This window comes from Salvia splendens, chromosome 14 (assembly GCF_004379255.2).
Source record: "Salvia splendens isolate huo1 chromosome 14, SspV2, whole genome shotgun sequence".
Taxonomy (NCBI): domain Eukaryota; kingdom Viridiplantae; phylum Streptophyta; class Magnoliopsida; order Lamiales; family Lamiaceae; genus Salvia; species Salvia splendens.
Genome location: NC_056045.1, coordinates 28,435,497 through 28,443,717, shown reverse-complemented (window position 1 = coordinate 28,443,717; position 8,221 = coordinate 28,435,497). Strand labels below are relative to the sequence as shown.

The following is an 8,221-nucleotide window of genomic DNA, read 5'->3' as shown; positions in this document are numbered from 1 at the left end:
TACTAGTATAATTAGGCCTGTAAATTTAATCCGCGGGTTTCGGGTATACCCGACCCTGACCCAATACCTGACGGGTTTTGGGTACCCGAAACCCGAAATTATGGGTTCGGGTACGGGTTTGGGTAGTTAATGTTAGAATTTTTCAGGTTTAGGGTACCCGAAACTCGTATTAGGGTACCCGACTAAACCCGATTAAACCTGATTAATTATGTATTGTGATTATTTTTTTTTATTTAGTATAGGGCCTATTGCCCATAGGGTAAATTTATTCTCTTAAAAAATTATTTTAATCTCTTTTATGTTTCAATTTATGCCAAAAATTTCTTAATTTTTTTAGTGTCAATTTGTCTAATGTCTATTTTATATATATTAGAAATTTAGAGTAAGCTAAAATATTAGAAATTCATAATTGAAGTTTAGACTTTTAATAATAGTCAATAAATAGTAGTATTGTGTTAACTTTAATAATTTCTATTTTCATCACAATATAATTTATATAAAAGAATAAATTTGAAATATAATAACTTCGGGTTTATGGGTACCCGATTAGTTGGGTTCGGGCCGGGTATTAGGTATGATATTTTTGAAATTTCAAGTTCGGGTATCCGAATTTTCGGGTTTGGGTACCCGTGGGTACCCGAATTTACATGCCTAAGTATAATTTTAGATTATAACTACAACCAATGTGTTGAATTATTTGCCAATTTTATCAAATTTGTTAATATTTAATTGTTGTTACATATATATTCATTTTTGTTTTATATACGTAGATATTTCTTTTTTTATATAAATTTGAATTATTATATAGTAAATTAAGATCCACACTAGTTTACTCTAATTTGCGAGTGTGAATTCGTAATAAACATAAAATCTAATAAATGCATGAACAATTACGATAGTAAAACACAAAGCAGAAAGTTTAATAAAGATAATCAGCATACACTCATTCTTAGAAATTAAGATGAGAGAGAGACGGCCCTAAGAATTTCCGGCAGGCGTTGAGCACATCAAAATTTGGCCGTTGGTCCACTTCATCGATCAAACACCGTCGTGCAACTCTGATACAGTCCTCAAGAGCCTCAGGAATATTAGTATTCTCTCGCGCCCGTGCAGCAATCCTCATGTCGGACGCCTGCGGTGGCTTTGGGGTGGTTCACCGAGGAACCATCCGACGTGTCGAGGAGAGGATACTCATTCAACAACCTTCAAAATGGTGTTGCGGGGCTATGAATTTCGAGAAATAGTTACGGTACTCGATTTTTTGCAAAATGAGCAAGTAATTGGATTTCTAGGTGTTTGCGAAGAATCGAGGACCATCGTGCTTGAGTATGCTCAGAATTATACTTTGCGTTACCATCTTGAGCTTCCGAACTCAACGAGGACTTTCCCATGGTGTACACGGATCAAGGAGTTTGGAAGGTCAAAATGGTAACGTAGATTATGATTCTGAGCATACTCAAGCACGATGGTCCTCGATTCTTTGCAAACACCTAGAAATCCAAATTTCACGCTCCGTAACTTCTTCTCGAAATGCATTACCCCGCAACACCATTTTGAAGGCTGCCGCACGAGTCTTCTCTCCTTGACGTCGGATGGTTCCTCAGTAAACCACCCCAAACTAAGCCACCGCGGCCTATCTCTCTTCTATTGCTCGCGTGCTGGATTTGTGGTGCATCGAATCGATAAATATGGTTTGGGATTAGATTGAAGGCCATTTTGAGATAGAAAAGAAAATATGGGTGGTAGAGATAAAGGAAAGTAGTGGTTAGTAACTATACTTTGTGGCTGACACTAAGAGGAGAAGGAGAGAAGAAAGTGTATTTTAGAGAGAATTAAGCTATCTCATGTTTAATAGAATGAGGATGTAGTAACGAAATATATATAAATATGAATGATAATGAAAATCAAATTTAAAAGAATTAATTTTGAGAGAGAAAAAGAGATTTTATGTCTCAATTCACCAAAGCTGATTGGTGTGGCACAACATCGCACTGCACACACACTGTTGTAGTAATACACTAAAACCTTCACTACATTATTACTGTTGGTTTCTTGATTACAAGAGTTAAAACCAGGCGTAATACAACCCAAAAGAAGGAATACAGAATGGAGAAAATGAAACGAAATTACAACGGAAAAGAAACAATAAACCGTAAATAGTATTAGCCGAGTCGAGCAGTCCTCTTTCTGCAAGACGAGATATGCCCCGTTAGTGCTCTCGGATTGGCGTTTCGTCCTTAAAGATAAAACGACTACGTCTCTGGTGATCATCTCTATCAGCAGAGCTATGGCAAACTGGATGGAGGAGAGGGCATAGCTTATGATGCAGAATGCTTATGACTGGTGTAGAGATGCATGGAATGACTAGCTTATTTATAGGCTCAGTCCACAACAAAGGTCAACCAACCATGATGGTTGTCATCATTGCGAGACTGTAACTGTCGAGCATTACATGCGTTACAAACCGTTACGAGAGCTAGAGAGGCTGATCCTGGACGGACGTATTGGGACACGCTGCGCATCAATGTTCGTTCACGACGTGGACTTCATCACGTGTCAACCACGTTGGCTTTACCACGTCATACTGACGAGGTGTCATCCCGCTTAGTCGTTGACGTGGAAACGTTGGTGCTCTAAGCAACCATTCTTAATTTTGATCTAGTATTTTGAACTGTTTCTTTTGCTTCATGGACAACAATTATATGCGAAAGTTTTACCAGTAGTTTACAAAAATAGTCATTTGACAATTTTAGTATTTTGTTTAAAGACAACAATAAATGGATGCTTTGTTGCATCCATAGTTTGTAACACCCATTACCCGATTATTTTAATAATCAAATAAATGAGGTCACATTTGGTGCAAATCCTGAATTATCAGAGAAAAATCCCCTTTTTAGATATAGACACCTTAATTCCTTTTATTTAGCAAAACCAAAAACCTGCTATATAATATCTAGAATTAGACCACAAACCTAATTCCCAAAATCTGTATGTACAAACATATTCTCCCTCCGTCCCGCTTTAGGAGTCCCGGTTGAGTCGGGCACATGTTTTAAGAAAAAAGTGTTGAGTGTGTAATAAATAAATATTGTAGTGGATGTTGGGACACACTTTTTATTGAGTGTCCAATAAATAAATGTTGTAGTGGATGTTGGGACCCACTTTTAACACTTTTTTATTAGTTGTAGTGGATGTTGGAACCCACTTTTAACACTTTTAACACTTTGTAGGCATTTTTTATTAATTTATCTCAACCGGGACTCCTAAAGCGGGACGCCCAAAGTTATTCAACCGGGACTACTAAAGCGGGACGAAGGGAGTATACATTAAACCACCTGGATAACTCATAACTATTTACAAATATGCATGTCTAACAAAAGTTTCAGAAGTAAAAGAAACATTACTCTTTATAGACATGCCACGTCTAGCGTATTCAAAAGAATCACCCAAATGGAAAAGTGTTGACTAGTGACTTGACTTCTGACTCTCTAATTTTTAAAAAAAACCAGCAACAATACATTTGACCTTTATATCATCCTCTCTTGCTTTCCTGGGACTTACCGAAGTCATAATCATATATCACTTCATTAAAATGTCCAGAAATGTACAGTTATATTATACAGGTCATCACTCACATAGTTCTAACCCATGTATACTTACTTACCAGATTTATACGGATTTATTCTTTACCAACACCATTAACCATTTCAATTCCACACTCACATAGTCACCATTAATCTCAATAAATTTAACACATAATAAGTAATCACATATCCATTCATAAAATATATAACACATAATTCAAAATAGAAATAAGCTAGCTGTTCCAGATAAACACGCCAATTATTCAATTGAACTCAAAGAATACGTTACAACCTTATTAAAATATGAACACATGTACAGATATCAGATCATTGATATTCTCACATATACGAACAAATATAGCCCTTTAAGTGCTTAGTGACATACTAGGGTACGCGGACCAGATCAGAAACAGAATCAGATGCAGAGCGGAATTTTTCCTCGAGAGGACTCCGTACAGACCACCCATTTAGGGTGCAGACAGAGACTGAGATCAGAGATCACATCAGAGACAGAGATCAAAGAGATCAGAGACAGAGATGATCCTCGCTTCGGTTATCCAGAAGACGAGTAATCACAGATAATGCAGCGATGTTGTCCTATGGCATGCCACTTGAAGACAGATAATCAGACAGATCAGATCAGATAAACGATCCTCGCTTCGGTTATCCAGAAGACGAGAGATCACAGAAATGCAGCGCTCCTATGGCATGCCAATTGTACCCGCATAAGACACTTAAGCACGGGGCATAAACATATACTCATATTCATCTCAATACTTGTTCTCAATAATTTCTAACATAATACATCGGCAATTTTGTCAGACGACTAGATCTCATCAAATAAACAGATTAAAATTCAACTCTCTCATCATGTCATCCCATATCCAAAATTCAATCACAGATTGTGTCATTGATTAGCACATAATATTATATACAAAATAACGTAAACTAATTTCAGGAATTAAGTTCTATTAGACAATAAGTTACCTTATGACTCAATGCAACCGATCAAGTAGTGACACAACATAAACTCATATTCTTCGCTTTTTATATTTCACTTCCAAATCATGCAACAATTCATCACATTCTCATTGTTTATTCGTAAGTTTCTTATTCCATAACTAATCATAATTCATTGAGTTAAATAGTCTCATATAATCTCATAAGGACATTCAATTATCACATAAAAGTACACAAGAGAATTGGGCATTTTAAGTGCTGAGCATGCTACCTAACAAGCTTATGAGCTAATCCCTTTTACCACCTTTACGTTTCAGTCGTTTCGCACCGTTTTTCTCTTACAATCCTTATCTTATCTTTTATACCACCGTCGGAAATCCTCCGCCTTATGTACTACTCACAAGCAACTCATATTAATTACATTTAGTTCTTATGTAGTCATTATAATATATATACTTACTATCTATCCATTTTCTCTCGTTAATCCTTTCAAATAAAAAAAAGAACACCAATTATCCTTTTACTAATCAGATGAGTTATTTTCATGAATTCCTTAATAGTACCAAAAGACTCCAATTAATTCCCAGAAGAACAATACACCTTCTACACATTATGGTTTCAAGCACATATCAAATTTATATTCGTTTGATGTCATTAAGCCGTCTAAATAAAATATTAAACCTACTGTTACTATTCACACCACCATTCACATAAAGTATGTTCTTGCGTACTAATTTCTAAAATTTCTAATCTTGCTAAAAGCAATTCCCAACAAGATACCTTAATACTACTTAAATCACATCCTCTTGATCAAAACTGCTAATTAAACTTGTTAATCTAATCAATTTAGTTTTCTCTTAATCTTGATCATTATACTAAATAATATCCTGACTCTAATTATCGTAAAACAACAACCCCTTTAACTGACTTTAGAAATATGATTAACAAAATTCATGGACAAGCAAGTTAGACATATTGACTAAATTTCCAAAATATACTAAATCATCACGATAAACTTAAATAAAACAACTTTAGGCTTATTTTTCAATCTATAGTCCATTTCAAACAAATCCTAACCAATTATGATATCGATCACTACATCTCTAAAAACAAGCGAACCATTCTTCCATTTCCAACATCAAAAAAATCTACTAATTCGCCAATCACAAACATTTATTGATCAACAAAATCAAAGGTTAAATTCATCTCCTATATTACTCCCAAAAATGCATATACAATTCACACTTCCTACGTTTTCATCAAATTATATGTTTCAAGAGTAAGATAGGGTCTAAGATCTACTTACCATTATCATCTAACTTAATTTCATAATATTTATGCATATATCCCGCAAGACCTTAGCAAAACTACTATTTCTCCTTCCAGATATCACCCCGACAATCACATTTTCATACACTTGTCCAAAAGAATAAGGTTAAAACGTAAGCATTTCGACTTTTGGTCCTGTCTTAAGATGTTTACAGAACAAGTACTGACTTTAAGAAGCCATTCCGGACAGCCAAGAACTAAGCCTAGCAGAACGGGGCAGTCCCCTTACAAAAATCATTATAAATTCATTTGAACTCGGTTGAAGCTGAAATTTGGCCACATAGCAGAATACACATGAAGGTATGCTCAGTTAAAAATTGGTAATAAAATGAGATCGTTTACTTGGTTATACTTCTGCTAGAACATAGCAGAAAAGCTGTCTCGTTTGTTTCTTTCACCACAACATAAATTTCTACTTGTATATTTCAAATTCATACTATCTAAGATAATCCACCTATATGCTTCAATCATCTGATTAATTTCCTTAGAATCCCGTATTCAATTCATTATAATTAAATCCCAAAACATCCTATACCAAAAATGCATTTTTCTCACGATCCAAACATATATTATGCAAGTAAAGTAAATTCCCAAGCTAAATCAAGTTAGTAAAGCAAGCTTCCAAATCCCTGTTGAAGAACTCTATGTTATCCTTACACTCAGTGGCGGATCCAGACTCCGAAAATGGTGGGGGCGAAAATTTAATATTTAAATATTAAATATTTAATTTAATATTATTTTTAATAATAAAATAAATAATATTATATTAATATTTAAGTAGCACTAGCTTCGTTAATAAAATATAAACATGCATTAGCTTGCAAATATGTATTAGTCATTTAAAAATATAAAATTATTGTAAATATTATATACATTAAAAAGTATCGTAAATATTATATACAAAAGTGATATAAGTAGAGTTATAATTATTTAGATTTCAAAAATATTTAAATGTTTATTTTGTTACCTAGAGAATAATTATGATGCATGGATCACAAATATAACAACATAATATATGCACATTAGTAAAAGTTTAAATTTTTGTTGAGGATTGATCCCTAGACCTCTTATAAAAAAACCAACATTCAAACCACTAGACTACCACATTTTAAATGACATTTATTGAAAATAAAGTATATTTCTACACTCCACGGAGGGGGCGGATATGCTATTTTTGTCTCGATTCAAGGGAAAGTTTAGGTTCTCCGAACGGCCGGGAGGGGGCGACCGCCCCCTCCTGCCCGCCCCGCAGATCCGCCACTGCTTACACTCAAACACCAAGTCCAACAATTTCATTCCATTCACTCCTCAAAGTAGTCTCTGGAAACTATCAAGCCATCAAAACATTGAGTTTACACCTAATTTTTGCTTAAATTCAAATTGGGGAAGAACTTGAATATAAACCCTAGCTTTCAATTAAGGATGAAATTGGACAAATAAGAGGTGTGGGAAGGTTACTTACCTATAGGATAGACAAGACTATCATACAGTTATCGGAATCCGGCGAATGGGGGCGCTAGAAATTGACGGACAGCAGCAGCGCAGAGAGATAGAACGAGGCCGACGTGCGTGTTTGAACAGCTGAAGATGGAGTTAGACAGAGAGAGAAACGTTGCAGAGGTGTTTGTGCGGTGGTTGCCGGCGAGAGGGGCTGTCATCCTCCTCAGTATGTGAATGGCGGTGGTGTAGGTGTGTCTATTGGAAGTATAGAAGGAGAGTGAATGATAATTCCCGTAAGTTTTTTTTTTCTTTTTTTTTTTTAGATATTTCATCCCTTTTTCATTTTCCAATTTCTCTCTTTTCTCTATTTTATTTTATTCATTCCTTAAATCATTTTTCAAAACACCTTTATAAAATTCAAAATCCCTTAACTTAAACTTCGTATTCTAAAACTAATATAAACACATTTCTAATCTATTTATTTTCCTACTAAGCTGGCACACAAAACTCTACTCAAGACTTCTAACCCATTTTAACTAATTTTCGATTTTCAAAATTTTCAGGTTGTTACATAGTCGGTTCAAGGACAATAATTATATGCGAAAGTTTTACCACTAGTTTACAAAACATAATTAATTTTAGTATTTTGTTTAAAGACAACAATAAGTGGATGCTTTGTTGCATGTATACTCTGTAACACACAAATAGATAAGATTTGAGACTTGAGAGAGTGGACGTGTTATACTTCCTTCATTCCATAGCATAGCAGTGTAAAGTTATTTTTCATTTTGAGCATTCCACTTTATTTTTCATAATAGAGTTATGAAAAAAAGTAATACATTTTCCCGCTTTCACTTTTCTCTCTCTGTTACTTTATTCTACTTTTTCCTTTCTCCTACTTTATAAAT

The 8,221-nt window shown here is 34.6% G+C and overlaps 1 long non-coding RNA gene across 1 annotated transcript; it reads right to left on the bottom strand.

Moving 5' to 3' along the window:
• Nucleotides 1–2,008: 2,008 nt before the first annotated feature.
• On the bottom strand, nt 2,009–7,637 carry LOC121765065. The gene is made up of 2 exons (XR_006042712.1): nt 7,336–7,637; nt 2,009–4,285 (listed from the first exon to the last, which is right to left on the bottom strand). It is a non-coding gene; the product is annotated as an uncharacterized LOC121765065 (long non-coding RNA).
• Between the last annotated feature and the right edge of the window lie 584 nt (nt 7,638–8,221).